This window comes from Eumetopias jubatus, unplaced genomic scaffold (assembly GCF_037043125.1).
Source record: "Eumetopias jubatus isolate StellerSeaLion01/CBP00866 unplaced genomic scaffold, mEumJub1_p1.0 scaffold_3, whole genome shotgun sequence".
Lineage (NCBI taxonomy): Eukaryota > Metazoa > Chordata > Mammalia > Carnivora > Otariidae > Eumetopias > Eumetopias jubatus.
The window spans coordinates 20,065,403-20,082,775 of record NW_028274809.1 but is presented as its reverse complement, the minus strand read 5'-3'; the positions used below and the strand labels follow the sequence as shown (position 1 = coordinate 20,082,775).

At 44.0% G+C, this 17,373-nt stretch overlaps 1 long non-coding RNA gene across 1 annotated transcript in view; it reads right to left on the bottom strand.

The window, feature by feature from the left end:
• Positions 1 to 10,296, bottom strand: part of LOC114203260 (uncharacterized) — a 35,047-nt gene extending 24,751 nt beyond the window's left edge. Inside the window, exon 1 of the long non-coding RNA XR_015767846.1 lies at positions 9,214 to 10,296. This is a non-coding gene — a long non-coding RNA (uncharacterized LOC114203260). The remainder of the gene's footprint in view (positions 1 to 9,213) is intronic.
• Between the last annotated feature and the right edge of the window lie 7,077 nt (positions 10,297 to 17,373).

Genomic DNA, 17,373 nt, shown 5'->3' with positions numbered 1-17,373 from the left:
GACAGCTATGCTGAGCTCAACCAGCCACCCCTACTTTGAGTCTTCACTCTCTCCTCTCTCCCACTCAAAACACACACACACACACACACACACACACACACACACACACACACGCCCACCATGCAGGATGGACAAGAGCACACCTTGCAGAATAGGGAAATGATTTCCACACAAAACCAAGGACTTGACTCTTTGCTTGGGCAGTCTTTCCTGAGGGCCTGCCATCCCAGGGCTCTGGGACGTGGCAGAGCTTACCCAGGCTGAGCTCCTGTTCACAGGCCTCATCCCTGCGGGGGCTTTGGCAGGAGGGGGCTGGGCTCAGAGCAGCCTACTAAGGAAGTAAGACTGCGAGGGGAGTCCAAGGGCACAGTCCCCAAGCTCTACCAGGTTCTGATCCCCTTCCTGTTAACAACTCTCTGACCACTAAATCAAAGAGACTGCTGCTGTGGTTCTGACCAAGAGGCCTCTCCAGTGAGGCAGGAGCAAACCTCTGAGGTGGGGTGCTCAAGGGGCAAGTAACTACCTCTCCTGACTCATGAAAGCACAAACAGGATTAATCCGGCCCTCCTAATCCCTTGTTCCGAGCTCATTCTGTGCCAGGCACTGTGCTAAGCTCAGGTTCAAGCTTGACTTAGCTGCTCTGGCCAAGCCTTCAGAATAGCTTCTGATTCAGCGGGGGAACGTGTATTTACTGGAGGGAACACCCTAGTTGCCAGAGGGACCGGGGGTGTTCTGACATGGCAGGGCGGATGGGCCAGATGGCTCCCTGAGATCATTGTCAGCGGGACGAGGCCAGACCGAGTTTTACTCCGATTCTGGGCTCTGCTCTTTGCTACTCGAACAACGGCTAGAGGACGCATAGTTTCTCCAAGGAGAATAAGAGGATAAAATAAGCCTAGGAGCAATGAGGCAGAGATGGAGTTGCACTTATGTAAACTCTGTTAATATTTCTCTCTCTTTCATTCTCTCCCTCCCTCCCTCTCTCACATAAAGACAGTCTTGGCACAAATAACCTACCAACTAAGCCATCACCAGGAGGAGGCAAATCCAGGGCCTATCTTGGAGTTGTTGATTTCTTTCTTCCCTCCGATGTTTCCAAGCCTGAGTCCCACTGTCAGGGCCCAGCTCCTTTCTGCCTAGATCTGCCTGCTCAGTCTGAGCTGGCCCCTCTTGCTTCTGAGATACATTGCCCTACTTACATGAACACCCTCCGCCTTGTTTCTCTGTCTCCCCAATTTATGACATCTCCCTCAACGCAGTCCCTCCTCATTGAAGGAATGGGCTCCCTTTGGTCACGAAATCAGAACAGCCTCCATTGTCTCTTGGGTGATATGAAGACGTACCCTCAGGTGGCATGTCACATTGAAATTCATCCCGCATTGACCCACATGGAAAACAGCCACCCTGCCATAGCAGAGCCAGAGGACACCTAGAGCTTTCCCCCGCCCCCCGCCAACCCTTGCAATACACAAATGAGGAAACTGAGGCCCAAGCAAAGCAACTTGATCAAGATCTTGTGGCTGGGTAATAGTAGAGCTGGAATAAAAATGCCTAGTGCGGTTCATTTTTTCAGATATTTCGCTTTTCTAGTGGTGACACTTCAGGCACCTTCCAAATAGATGAGAAAATACATATATGAACTTCCCAGAGCATTCCACTCATATAGGTAGGGCTGGTCCACTTCTTCAGCGCCTACACTCATCTGAGAGAGTCAAGGGCCAACTGAGGCTTGGGGCCCACGTTTGGGAGCAGGCTCAGATGGGGTTACCCTATTCTGAGCTGTCCCATAAGACAGTTAAAGAGACAGTCGGATGGGGTTCCTGAGTGGCTCAGTCAGTGGGGCGTCTGACTCTTGATTTCAGCTCAGGTCATGATCTCAGGGATGTGGGATTGAGCCTTACGAGGGGCTCCGCACTCTCCCTCTCCCTCTGCCCACCCCACCCCCCACTGCTCACACACCCACACATGTGCACACTCTCTCTCTAAAAGAAAAGAGACAGTTGGAGCCCAGCATAAAATTCAGAGACAGGCAAAACAAGCCTCTATCAGGCAGGGTTCCATTAGAAAAGCAGGACCGCTTGGAGGAGAGATTCATTATAGGGATTTGACTGTATGCGATTGTGGAAGCGGGCTAAATAGTCTAGGTCAGGCTGTTGTCTTTGCTTCTGGTGCTGGGACCCGAAAGTGGCAGGACAGAGAGCCAAGGAGGAAAGATCCCATGAAGCAGACAAGAGTGAGGGCGAGCTGGAACCTGCAAGAACAGACTGAAACCTGCTCCCGGTCTCTCGTGGCCTCCAAGTTCAACATGCAGACGGACTGCTGGAGATGCTGACGCCTGCATCATGAAGGTCAGAACACACGAGGCTCAGGAGCAGGAGGTACGGCTGATTCAGCTGCCGCCCCACACTAACGAGAGGAGCCAGCAAATTAAGGACAGCAGAGACCAGCACCTGGTGCCTTGCGCCGACCTTCCAGAGAATAAAAAAGAATGTCACTTCTGCTCCACTTTCCACCTTCCAAAGTTCACACAAAAGTCTCTTCTGGCTGACGCTAACATGGAACTAGGCGAGAAAGGGAGGGAATTTGATGAATCTTGATTCAAGCTTAACTAAATTGACTCATTGCAAATCTTTCAGGCGAACTTAGGTGCAGACTATAAAGAGAAAGAATGATCACCGCCAACGTTTGAATAATGTTTATTTAGAGTTTGAATCTATCAGGGAGGAACACATTGGGGCTTTTGAGAGTACTGGGAATATCCTCTTTCTTTACCTAGATTATGGCTACCTGGGATTAGTTGTATTATTATTCTTAAAGCTATAGTCATTAGTTTTCAACGAACTGTAGTATGTGTCCTATTCACCTATTTTTATGCTTTTGATTAGTAAAATAAAGGAAAAATATGAAGAAAGTTATCAGAAGAACAAAGGGACAACTCTGGTCATTTGGAGGAACGACTGCAGGGAGCCAAGTGGAGGCTACTACATCCTATAGTTTTGGGGTCAGAATCCACCAGATTAGAAGACAATATTATCATGCAGACTTGTAGCAGGGTAAATAGGTACAACCTTGAGAGAAGGCAATTTGATCATATCTATTTTAGTGCGCATACCTTCTAATCCAGGAACTATACTTCTAGAAATCCACCCTATAGAAATACCCACATAGCTAGACAAATGTGTACAGGATATTTGTCATAGCATTCTTTCTAAAACTCAAAGCTTAGAAACAACCTGAATGTTCAACAAGAGGGAAAGGGTCCAATAGACAGTGAAGGAGCATCCAGGCCATGGAATACATTGGATTCAGTGGTTTAAACTGTTCACAAGGCAAAAACGTGGTGCTAAGTGGAAAAAGCCAGAACAGAAGACCACATATTTTATGATTCCACTGACATAAAATGTCTCAAAAAGATAAATCTATGAAGTCAGAGAGCAGGTGCGTGGTAGGGTCAGGGAGGGGGCAGGGAATGATTGCAGACAGGCACAAGGCTTCTTTTAGGGGCAATGGAAATATTCTAAATCTGGATTGTGGTAATAGTTGTACAACTCTGCAAAACTGCTAAAAAGTCATCTCATGGTATACTTAAAGCAGGTGAATTTTACAGTAGGTAAATTATACTCAATAAAGCTATTTAAGAAATCCTTTAAAAAAATAATGAGTAGTGATATGAGAGGACCTAGAAAGATCCTTAAGAAATAATGCTGGATGAAAAAGGAAAGTAGAGCAGTATGTATAGTAAATGGCTTATCCATGTGTGTAAAAACACATAACATAATAATAAAATATATATATATATATATACACTAAATATTCAGGAAAACATCTGGGAGAATATACAAAGTTGTTGAAAGGAGTTATAGTCAAAGAGAACAGGAGGGTGGAGTGATATGCAGGATTAATTCATACAGTTTTGCATTGTTTCAGTGTGTTTGATTGGGGTGGGATTTTCTCCAAAGTGCAGGAACTGAGGCCTGACTGTGCATGCAGGGGGAATGCCAGGCAGCACGCATATCGGCCTCCTTACAGACAAGGGGGCTAGGCTTTGTGGACATGTTTCTAGGCCTTTACATTTTCTCAGTGAACAGTCCTTTTTTTTTTTTTTTCCACTTCATTTCTGGTAAAGTTGCTTTTGCAAAACATCACCTTAGTCTCAAATGAGTTAAGCACCGAGGGGCCAAAAAAGAACTAGAGAGCATTAAAGGCCGTGAAGCAGTGTTTCTAAAAGTGTGCCATGTTTAAAATGGGCCCCTTGCTTCAAAGGCAGCTTTACGGACAACCCCTGAATGGATTGGAACCCTGGCAGAACCAGATGGCAGACTGGAGCTGGGCCAGGAGAGAGCGTTTTATCAAACTCGCGAGAGTTTAGTAAAGTGCGGAAAGAATTTGGGGAATGTAATGAGCAATGGTGCAGTACCCCAGGGCCAGTAACATTTGGGAGCTGTTACTGCCACTAGGCCTAAGGGGTGAGGCGAGGGTGCCATTATGGGGAGGAAGCTGTGTGATGAGGGCTCCCTGGCGGAAGCCAATCCCAGCAACTAGCAGGGACAGAGCTGGGGAATGCCTGACTTGAAGCCCCTGCTCATCCATCTGCTGCAAGGGTTCCCAATGGCTGAACTCAGAATCCAGAGGACAGAGGAATCTGTTGAGGTAGTCCATCTCAGTCAGATTCCCAGGGCATAGAGCAGGGTAAGAAAGGCAGAGAGTGGACCTAGAGGACAAATGGAAGGTATCCGTCTCTCCACCCCAGCTTAAGGTTAATGTAAGGTGAGGGTCGCAGTGCTACTGAATCTGAGTAGCTGAGGGTGAGTCCTGGGAATCTGGAGGCCCAGATGAGTGTGATCAAGACTCAAGTTTAAAACCCACTCCCCCAGAAGCAATGATGGCAGAGAGGCCCAAACTAGCAATGAGAAATGCACTGTTGGAATGAGAATTGTTTGTGAAGGTGAGTCTTTCCCTTACAGGTCTATATTCTACTTCCTCTCTCTCTCCATACTGTATGCTTCCAGTCTCTAAGACCCTCCAACCCCTGCTGACCCCGAGCCCGAAGCAAGGTGGCCTTGCATTGCGGCCTCCTCCTCCGGACCATTCTACCTGCCCAAGGTGGAACCGATGTGGGGATGGGGAGGGAATGTGGGGAGGAATGGAGATCCCGTCCCAACTCAAGGCCCCTCCCCCAGCAGCTTCAGAGACATTCACAAGTCACCTTCCCGGAGAAGACAGACACACAACTGATTTCTCAACAGAGCCTTGCAAAGTCTGATGTCAGACATGTTCCCCTGACCAAAAACAGCAGGGTCAGCTTCCTATCAAATCTGGCTCTGTGCCAAGCCAACTCAGCGATGGGGTCAAACTCTTGAGTCCCATGAGGGGACCTGTCCCATGTTCTTCTCTATTCCACTACAGTAATAAGACCAGCTAGCATTTCTAGAGGACTTTCTTGGATGGCCAGCATTATGCTAAGGGGTTTACTACACTAGACTGCACCACTGCCTATGACACTTTGGACAACTCTGCTGCCCTGTAAGTCCACACTTGAGTCTAACTCAATTGCCAAAATGCAAGAGCATGACTCCCAGGGAGATTCTGAAAGACTCGGGAGTCTCAATGTCATAGGAGCTCCCAGGGACCAAAGTCAGGGATGCACAAAAACCCTCTGTTTATGGGAAGATCCTGCTAACTCAGCTTAGGACACATACATGTAAGCGTGTTATTCGCATCATACTCTATGCAAATGGCACCCCTTAGGCTGTGCAGTGTCAAATCTGCCCATCTGTGAGTGGTGGCCCTGAACTGCCCTACCTGAATCTACACGGTCTGGGTGGAAGGGAGCTTAAAATATCCCCCCCTGGACTGAACTCCCCTTTTAACAGGTGAGTGACTTGAGACCCAGAGCAGGTGGACACCCGCGAAAGGTCTTGAACTACAAGTGAAAGAAGCAGAACTAAACCCTGGTCTCCAGGTCCCTCATCCATTGCCATCTTCACTATACCAGGAAGCGTCCTGTCAAGTTGCTGGGGAACCTAATTCCCATAGGACTAACAGAAAGATTCATGAGAACGTGCCCCTGACCTTTTTCTTCTCGTACCTATAGATAAAGATCCAAGGGGAAGGAAAACCCAAAACTAGAGACTTAGAGCGCAGTCCTAAACTTACTTCTTCATTTATTTGCATCTGTCATGAGAAGCCCATAAACATTTGGAGCTGGTCTAGATGGTAGATTTAGCTATTTAGGGATCTGGCCCCAGGGCTCACCACCTATAAGTAGGTTTAGCTTAGGTGGTAAGCCCTGGGACCAGATTCCTACATGCACATCCCAACTCTAGTTAAACTCTTGTGCCTCAGTTTCCCCCTCTGTAAAATGGACTAATTACAGAGCCAGCCTCATAAGGTAGTTTTAAGGATTAGATTAGTTAGTGAGCACATAAAAAGCACATAGCTCAGCAAATGAGCAAAGGGAAAAAACAAGAGACAGAGGGAGACAAACCAAGAAGCAGTTTCTCAATTATAGAAAACAAACTGATGGTTACCAGAGGGGCGAGGCATGGGCAGATGGGTGAAATAAGTGATAGAGGTTAAGGAGTGTACTTGTCATGAGGAGCAGCGGTGATGTATGGAATTGTGGAATCACTGTATTGTACACCAGAAACTAACACAGCACTTTTAACCGGAATTAAAATTAAAAATTTTTTTTCTCCTCTTTTTCGCCTGGGTGGCTCAGTTGGTTAAGCGACTGCCTTCGGCTCAGGTCATGATCCCAGGGTCCTGGGATCGAGCCCCGCATCAGGCTCCCTGCTCCACGGGAAGCCTGCTTCTCCCTCTCCCACTCCCCCTGCTTGTGTTCCCTCTCTCACTGTATCTCTCTCTGTCAAATAAATAAATAAAATCTTAAAAAAAAGAGAAATAAACATTTTTTAAAAAGCACTTAGTTTAGTAATGAAACATGGTAAGCTTTCAATAAATGTTAGCTATTATTTTTTCTTTAAATATTTAATTTTGCTTCAACTTCACATATGTAGTAATTCGGGCTACACTGTATGCACAGCAACACTGATAGAAAGTTCAAACGAGCTCCCAGCTAGATTGTCAATATAAAATGACCACAGCGACCATCAACTTGCCTGTCGTATAAAGGTGGTGACATTTTGAAAATCTGTTCTGCGACCCAATCTGTTCTGCTTTTAGCCATCCATTTTCTTATATCTGCTAATAAGTCAGATTAGGCAGTTTTTATCTAGGAAGTCAGAACCCCGTAAACTTTTCAGAAGACGAATCTTAAATCACGCACCTTCCTGAGGGCTGACACTCACAGCAGAGAACATGCTGTCGTTGGAGAAAGCCAGTGTGGTATGTTCTCTTTTCCCATCATACGCCTGAATCCTGCCCAGAAAAGTTCTTGCATGCGGTAGATGGAGACTAATTAGCTGTTCTGTTCATTCATTTAAAAGCTGATCAATCTCTGTTTTAGACCTCACTCTTTCCCTGACTCTAAAGATGAAGGGGTGAACAGGTTCACCTCTCCTAAGACCTTATGGTCTGATGGAGAAACACAGGAAATCAATTAACACAACCCAAATGCAATAAGCATTCGAATCAAGTATGCAATGGCTTTATGGGACCACATGGAGGGACTCATAACTCAATGTAAGGAGGCTTTCAAAACAGTCTAGCTTGTGAGCTAACTTTTGAGGGACGAATAGAATTTAACAGATGGAGATGCAGGAAAGGGCATCCAGTGAAAGGGAATAGTAGACACAAAAGCTCAGAGATGAGAGTTTAGAGACTTCTTTGAGGTTATCATCCAAGCCTCCCTTCTCCAAGCTCTGTGTGTTCTACCAGAAGCTGCCTCCATGGCCAAAGTTGGGCCAATCAGAGTTGCTTTCCTGGAAATGGAAGGCTGGGATTTTGATTGACTTGGGGTGATGTAAACTCGTGCAGTAGCCATGGGCGGAAAGAAGCAGAGAAAGCTGGTATGCTTGGAAAAAGGAGTGAAACAGAACTGCTAAATGCAGTCGAGATGAAAAATCCGTAGTCCCCAAAGAGAGAGAGCCCAAGAAAAGAGCTACTTTCTTGTTCCTTGTTCTTTTCCCTCTTGGAATCTCCTGACACTTAGGTCCATCAGATGACCCTTGGATCCTTCCACTAAATTCCTTTTAGGCGTCAGTCTCTTTAAAGCAGATTTCTATTGCTTACAAGCAAAGAAATCTAGACTAAGGCAGACAGCATGATGTATTAGGGGAAATTTAAGGAAAAGAGTCTGGCCAAAGCAAAGGTCATAACAGATGTGGGATAAAAATAAATAGGACCAGGCCAGAAGGCAAAGCCGAACCTCAGAGGACCTTGAATGCTATGCCAAAATGTTGGAGCTTTATCCCACAGGCAACAGGAGATCTGGGAAAGCTTTCAGCAGATGAATATGCAAACGGATCGTTCCCTGAGTGGTGTGTGAATGGACCACGAGGGCTAGAGGTTCAGGCAGGAGTCCGGTTAGGAGGCTATAGCAGAAATCGTGAGAGTCTGGGCAAAGTAATGACAATGGGAGTGGAGTTTAAGAGCTCTTTAAGAGCAAGACAACAGGACTTAGCCATCAGGGATAGGTGTAGGGCAGCAAGAAAGAGGGAGTGGGTCAAAAAGATTTCTTCCACCCATAGCTTGGACTAACAGCTTGAAGAAAGCAGGTTTTGGAGAGAAGATACTGGCTTTCATTTTGGATTTACGGTTACGTCCAAGTAGGCATGTCAATGTGCATTGGAAAATTTAGCTCAGGAAGCGCAGGGGAAATGGCTAGCTTAGAAACACATTTTTGAGGATCATTTCCACTGAGGTGGCAAATCACTAAAGCCACAGGGGTAAATAACATCACCCAGGGGAAGCTGATAATAGAGAAAGGGCAGGAAAGGGGGGACAATGGAATCCGGAAGAATGCCAACATTTAAGGGTCTGGGAGAGGAGGAGGAGCCTTCCAAAAAGACTGAAAAGAAGACAAAGATACATGAGGAAAGCAGGAGTCCAGGGAAAATAAACCTTTAAGAAGGAGGAAGTGAGGAAGTGAGGCATGTGGAGAAATAGCTCTCCTATGTTACTGGCGGGACTGAAAATGCAACCATCATTTTCTTCCTGAGCTCACTCTTTGTCTACAACCAGTATAAGGACACCCAGTGAGCAAGCTGTGATTTGGCACCTCAAGGAAACTCTCCGGGACCCTCTCCCCACCTGTCCGTTTGAGGCTCCTTGGCTTTCTTGTCAAGCTGGCGTGCATCCCTCTGCCAATTCCAGCCTGGCCACCTAGAAAGAACAGTGCCAGTTTCCCTGAGTGAGTGTGTTGCTTGCACCAGCAAAACCTCCCAGCGTTTTTCATTTTCTTTCCCAGCCCTATCTCCCTAACCCTTAGGTGAGACTCCATGGGCCAGAGTCCATAGTCTTAACCACAGCGTCCACTCCCATTGCCCCTGATACTGACTAATTACCCTCTGCAGGCCCAGGGACTTTACTCTTGTCCCGTAGAAATGAGCTCATTTCCTAAAAGGCCCTTGGCCTCTTGTTCCTTTCAAGTGTGCTCAGACTTACATGAACCCCCAGAGTGGCCCAGTTCAGGTTCCATCTGAGACTCTGCTAAATGTCCCTCATCTCCCTTCATAGGCTTGAAGCGTCCCTTGAGCCATGAGACTTAGATCTCAGCTGCAAAGTGGAGCAGAGAAATAGGGCCATAGCTGACAGGGATGTGGTGGGGTCAAGGGAGGGTTATTATAAGAAAGGAGCTTGTATGCTAATGGGAATGATTCAGAAGAAGAGAAAAAAATGGTTGTTGTAGGAACATGAAACTAGACCATTGATCCCCTTTCCAAGTTCTGTCCTTTCATCTCAGAGCTGCCCAATGCCTATGAAAGTGGTTTATCCCAACTCTCCTATTAGCCCCTTGCCCTTGCGACATCATGAAGGAAGCACTGCCATTAAAGTTAGAAGGTTTGGGGATACTTGCCAGTTCTTCAGCTGAGTCACCCTCCCAAGACTCTCTGCTATGGCAATAATGTCTGCCATTTGTCAAAGCCCTGGTCTGTTTCAAGAGTCTGGCATATATTACCTTGAACCTTGACAAGCATTTAATGTTACCATCCCTTCAAGGAGACAGGGGTTCAGAGAGGTTAAGTTACTTGCTCAAGATCATAGAAGTCAAGATAGACCAAGATCCAGCCTGCCTCGGGGCGCCTGTGTGGCTCAGTCGTTAAGCGTCTGCCTTCGGCTCAGGTCATGATCCCAGGGTCCTCGAATCGAGTTCCACATCAGGCTCCCTGCTTGGCGGGAAGCCTGAATCTCCCTCTCCCACTCCCCCTGCTTGTGTTCCTGTTCTTGCTACCTCGCTCTCTGTCAAATAAATAAAATCTTAAAAGAAAAAAAAAAAGAAAAGAAAAGAAAAGACCCAGCCTGACTCAAATCCTTACCATGGCTCTCACTCTGCTGTGTTACCTTGAGTGAGGTACTTAATCTCCTTGGCTCTTATTTCCCTCATCTGTAAAATGGGAATAATAGTAATTGTTACCATAAAGTCTCAGTGAGCATTGAATGAAATCATGACTGTAAGAAGTGTCTTTCATAGTGCCTGGCACAGATTAGGTTTTCAATTAGCAGACACATCTGTTGGTGACAAGCTAAGCTGACATGTCAGACAGAGGCATGCAAGCTTCTCATGACCTTGAGAAGTTAACCTCTGAGCCTCATGGCTCAGAAAGAGAGTCTTCTGTGTGAGGGAATGATTCCAACCATTCTTGTTCTAGGCTTAGTGACTGGAAGAAAAGTATTTCCCTCACCCAGGGGTATTTGCCCTTTTTCCAGAGGGCCTGCCTACCCCAAATAATAAATTGCTGGCAGATGAGAAAAGAAGGTATTAGAAGGGGAGGAGGAAGAAAGGAGGAAGGAGGGGAGAGCAGGAGAAAGAAGGGAGGCCTTTCTGGAAACGCTCATGTTAGACCTGGTCAGCAGCTTCCTGGAAAGCACAAAGAAGTGGCCTTCTATGATGTATCTAATCACTAATGATCATGATCTGAGCAAAGATGAAAAATTTTCTATCAAGTCATGGAACTCTACATCTGCACAAATATGGATGCATTTGTACATCTCTGTAGACTCTTAGACTTAGATCACCTCCTGGAACTGGAAGGGAGCTTACCTAATCAGACCTCATTTCAATAAAGAGGAAATTGCGTTTCAAAAAGTTTTAGTGAATATTCAAAGTCACACAGCTGCTAAGTCTTTCTTTTCTTTTCTTTCTCTTTTATTTAATTAGAATTATTTCCCCCAAATCTTCAGATTGAGCTTGTGGTACATCAGGACCCCCAGATAGACCTCCTTGTTCTGGTCACCATGACACTATAGGAAATTTCATGAACTCTTCACACATTCTCCATTCACAAGTTTCCTTTATCCCCTCAGTTTCATTTCTACAGGTTACGCCCTCATCTTAAGGATTGAACACAAAGTTGGGCACATAGTAGGCATTTGATACATAATCGGTTAACTGGCTTTGATTCTTACTCATTCATGTATGTTTTCTAAAACACGTTGGTCATACATTACACAGAGAATAGTGCATGCTAAGTATCATCAGGATCCCAGCCAAGAGAAGTTCACAGGACACTGGCAAAGCGGGGAGCCCTGCACTGCATGCTTAGTCTCCCTCTACCCTCCACCCTTTCAAAGCTGGAGCAAAGCCAGCTCTTTCAGGAAGACAGCCTTGTTTACAACATGGGAACCAACAGAGGCACGGATGTGGCCTCATATTTCTGTTGGGCAATACAACTTCTTCCCATGTCGGAAGTGACTGGATTTCTTCAGAAGCACCTTCCTACTTACCTTCTCGATCTTACTTCTCCCACCCTCCCACTCCCCTGAATCTGAACCTGGCTAAAAGAAGGGGGTGATCATTCTGGGATAATCCACTATCACTCACCTCCAACACACACATACGCATCCACACTGTGAGTTAACTAGAAATCTGATCAATGTGTTTTCCAGGTTGATATTTAAGATGTGTTGGGAGAAAGCTTTAACAATGTTTATCTTTATGGAAAGGAAGTAAAGAATAGGAAGGGAAACTTTGTTTTTATTTTGTGTGCTATTTGAATTTTTACTGATACCCTGTCATCATGATGGTGGACTGAGGAGGCATGAGAAACAGCGCACACACACACACACACACACACACAAACACACACACACACACAATCTATGTAGAAATATGTTAGATTACATGTATTTTTAAGTTTTTAAATAAATGCCAGAGATCAAAAGCAAAAGGAGAGAGAGAGAGATCTAAGGGCCAGATGGAAAGGAACTTAGAAATGTATGGACTTATCAGGAAGGAGTTAAAGTCAGAGGAACCCAGAAGGATGCTAGAACTGGTCATGCACCTCAAGGATGGGAATGGTAACAGCAGCAGGTCTACAGACCCCACACACCAAGAAAAGGCTAAGAACTAGGAAAGACTTGGCCCACACTTGTCTGGAGATAGAAAAACACCAGGTAGCTCTGAGACATGACCAGAAAGTGAGCTGCTTGCCCTAGGCCAAAGGGGAAAGGGAGCCACCGGGGGAACAGTCCCGAGTCCCAAGCTGGAGTAACAAATGGTGAGGACACAAATCTGCCTTTTGAAATGGTATGGAAACCCAAGACCAAGAAATAACAACAATAACAAAAAATGCTCTGAACCATGTGACCCAGCAGAGTTCCAGCAAGGACGGCCATGACACTGTCCCTGTGTAGACTTCTTCATAATCTAAAACACATGCAAGACTCCCATGGAGATAAAAAAAAAAATGTTCTTCAATAGATGAGCTCACAATCAAATATTACAAAGACCTAATACCACTACAATCAACAGTCAGCCAACACAACAAATGGGAGAATTTAGACCCGAGGAACTGAATATAACAGAACAATCTGATTGTGCCCTTAAAATAAATATATTTTTCAAATCCAGGGGAATTTTATATCAAAAATGGAAGATTGAAGGAATGTTTTTATCTCTGCTCCCACTCAAAAATCCCCTAAAAATGACACTAAAAGGACTTTTATTTTATTTATTTATTTATTTATTTATGATAGAGAGAGTGAGCACGAGCTGGTGGCGAGGACAGAGGGAGAGCGGGGCTGCAGGGCTTGACCCTAGGACCCTGGGATCATGACCTGAGCCTTAACCTACTGAGCCACCCAGGCACCCCAACACTAAAGGGATTTTTAAGGCATAACCCCACAATGTACAAGAACAAAGAAAATTTGAGAGAAAATATAAGAGTTTTCTTTAACAGAAATCAGAAAGTAGATGTTATTGGACCAGGAGAAAATGAAGGGAGCTAAAGAAATCGTCGCAAAAACCGTAATATTTTCAGAAAGGTAAGAGGAAATATTGCAACCATGAGGCAAGAAAGAGATGTTATAAAAGAGAACCTTGGGGAACAGAAAAAAAGTCTATTGGAAATTTAAAATATGATATCAGAAATGTTAAATTCCAATTAACAGGTTGAACAATAAAGTTAAGGGTAACTTCATGAGAAGTAGAAAGATGAAGATACTGAAAAACAGGCAAAAAGTGATAACAAAAAATGTATTAGTGAATCAACCTTGGGGAGTTCAACACCCAGAAAAGGAATCCTAAAAAGAAGAGAATAGAGAAAATAGAGGGTAGAAAATTATCAAATAAATAATACTAGAAAATTTCACAGAACCTGAGTCTCCAGATTAAAAGGATTCACCAGCAAAATGAATGAGAAAAGAACCCCCACCAAGGCGCATCATCGTGCATTCTAAAATTAAGAAGATAAAGAAAATATCCTAAAAGTTTCTTTTTTTTTTAAAGATTTTATTTATTTATTTGACAGAGATATAGAGCGTGCACAAGCAGGGCGAGTGGCAGGCAGAGGCAGAGGGAGAAGCAGGCTCTCCTCAGAGCAGGGGGAGCCCGATATGGGACTTGATCCCAGGACCCCGGGATCATGACCTGAGCAGAAGGCAGTCGCTTAACCAGCTGAACCACTCAGGCGCCCAAAAGTTTCTTTTTTTAAATAATCTTCACACCCAACGTGGGGTTCAAACTCACAACCCTGAAATCCAGAGTCACACACTCTACCAACTGAGCCAGCCAGGAGCCCCCTAAAAGTTTCTAGGAGAAAAGTCAGTCTCTTACAACAGATCAAGAATTAGATCAGCAGTCTCAACATCAGCAGTCTCAACAGCACCCTAGAAGCTAGAAGAAATTAAGAGACAGAAAAATTCTGAAAGAAAATAAATTCCAACCTAGAATTCAATACTCAGCCAAAATACCAATCAAGTATAAAAGTAGAATAAAAGCTTTTTTGGGGCGTGCCTGGGTGGCTCAGTCAGTTAACCATATGCCTTCAGCTCAGGTCATGATCTCAGGATCCTGGGGTCAAGCCCCATGTCCGGCTCCCTGCTCAGCAGGGTCTGCTTCTCTGTCTCCCTCTGCCCTCCCCTCCAGCTCATGCTCACTCTCTTGCTCTCTCTCTATCCCAAATAAATAAATAAAATCTTTTTTTAAAAAAAGCCTTTTTTGGAAATTCAAGGTCTCCAAAAAGTTATTTCCCATATATCCTTCCTTAGCAAAATCTAGTAATCCAGCAAAATAAGGGATAAACCAAAATAATGCTTATTATTGATGACATTTATATAGTACCTATTGTATGCTAGGCATTCCTCTAAATATCACAGGTGTGTATGTGTGCTCATTTAATTTAATTTCCATAGGAAATAGCTGAACATTGTTACTATCCACATTTTATAAGGTAGTAGAGGGAAGCTAAGTAATCTGCCCTTGGTCACAAAGCCTGTAAGCACTTAAGAAAGAGGAAGATTCAACACACATTCATGAAAGGAACTTCCTCAACCTGGTAAGGGTCCTCTACGAAAAATCTTCAGCTAACATCATATTTAATAGAGAAAGAGTGAATGCTTAACTCCTAAGACTGGGAACAGGACAAGGATGTCCACTTTCACAACTTCTATTCAGCATTGTACTGGAGGTCCTAGCTAATGAATTAAGGCAAGAAAAACAAATAAAAGGCATTTTAAAAAGGAAGAAATAAAACTGTGTTTATTCTCAGATGACATGATTATGTACATATAAAACCCAAAAGGATCTTTAAAAATAAAACCACTAGGGGCGCGTGGGTGGCTGAGTCGTTAAGTGTCTGCCTTCGGCTCAGGTCATGATCCCAGGGTCCTGGGATCAAGCCCCGCATCAGGCTCCCTGCACAGCGGGAAGCCTGCTTCTCCCTCTCCCACACCCCCTGCTTGTGATCCCTCTCTCTCTCTCTCTCTCTCTCTCTGTCAAATAAATAAAATCTTTTAAAAAATTAAAAATAAATAAAACCACTAGACCTAATAGAATTTCCTGAGCTCCCAGAATATAAGGTCAATATATAGAACTCAATTATATTTATACGTACTGGTAAGAAAAAAACCTGGAGGGGCGCCTGGGTGGCTCAGTCGTTAAGCGTCTGCCTTCAGCTCAGGTCATGATCCCAGGGTCCTGGGATCGAGTCCCACATCGGGCTCCCTGCTCAGCAGGAAGCCTGCTTCTCCCTCTCCCACTCGCCCTGCTTGTGTTCCCTCTCTCTCTATCTCTCTCTCTGTCAAATAAATAAATAAAATCTTAAAAAAAAAAAGAAAAAACCTGGAAAAAATTAAATATCATTTATAATAGTATCCAAATAACCACAAAATACTTAGGGATAAATTTAACAAAAGATGTACAAGATCTGTGTACTGAAAACTACAAAACATTACCTAGATAAATTAGATAAGATGTGAAAAATTGGAGAAAAGTTCCATGTTATTGATTAGAAAACTCAATATTGTTCAAATGTCAACTTTCTCCAAACTCATCTGCAGATTCAACATAATCCAAATTAAAATCCCGGTAGGATAATCTTATAGAAATTGGCTATCAGATTCTAAAATTAATCTGGTAAGGTAGTTAAAGCAATTTAGGAAAAAAATTTAAAAAGCACAGGCCCGAAAAGTAACCGGTCCAGATTGAAAATAGGACTAGGAAGGACTCCAGGAGAGAGGTCTCCAAGAAAGAAAAATATATATATAGGTTATCTGATGAATGTGAATGTATTGAGGGAGACATTTGAGAATGATGTAATAAAAAGTAATGATGAAAATCCTATTATTAATTCCAGGGAAGACAGAACTTGTACAAAGAAAGGAAATGTAAACATTGTGTCCAACAATGAATAATTTCTTATATAGTCATTATAACAAAAACACTGAACGCTGATTTAACCAAAAAGTGTGATTATCTGTCCTGGGAGAAAGGGAGGAGCAGTATTTGTGTTTGCTTGGACAGGGTAAATGCTTGAGAGAGTTTGAAAAAATGTTAAATCCTCAGAAGCCAAAGGAGAAAGTCAATAAATGATATCTAAATCTGGGCGGGGGGGGGGATCAAAAGCATGATATTTAGAAATGTGTACACCACTATTAAATGAAACAGCTATGAGAGTTGAAAGTTGTTTCCTTCTCCCGCAGGGACTATGGCAGGAGGGATGCTGCTGATGTTCATTATAAGCTTTATAAAGCTATTTCACTTTTTTTAACAATGTACATGAAATATTTTGATTAAAAAAACTAATTTTAGAAAGTCTGAAACATCGTCTATTTTATATATTTTTAATTCTTTTTTTTTTTGTTTTTTGGGGGGTTTTTTTTTTTTAATTTTTTTAAGGATTTTATTTATTCATTTGAGACACAGAGATACAGAGAGAAAGTAGAGAAAGCATGAGCAGGGAGAGAGGCAGAGGAAGAGAGAGAAGCAGGCTCCTCGCCGAGCCAGGAGCCCGATGTGGGGCTCGATCCCAGGACCCTGGGATGACCTGAGCCGAAGGCAGATGCTCAACCATCTGAGCCACCCAGGCGCCCCTATATATTTTTAATTCTTAAATTCATGTTTACCCTCAAGGTTGGAAAAAGAATCTTGAGTTTAAAAGCAGAGTCCCAGGTTACATAAAAGCAACTGTGGTGAGAACATAGCTGTTAGCCATTTGTGGCTTTCTAGAAGGGCCAAACCCAGAGATCTTTGGTCGCCCCAACCTCTGTGTGGAAATAGCAAAAGGCTGTAGTCCATCATGATTTCTCAGTTAGTGGTCATCTCAGAGAAGACACATCTCGGGAAAGACCCTTGGACCAAAGAGGAGGTGGTCATTTTATTTCCTCTGAAAGTCCCTAGTTCAAATGCAGCTTGCAGGGAAAGGGACCATCTTAAACCCCTACAGATAAAACTCGGACTTTCAATTAATGTTTTTCCTGAAACTAGTAAGAACGGGCCACTGGACTGGGGACAAGGGATGGGTGAGGAGGCCA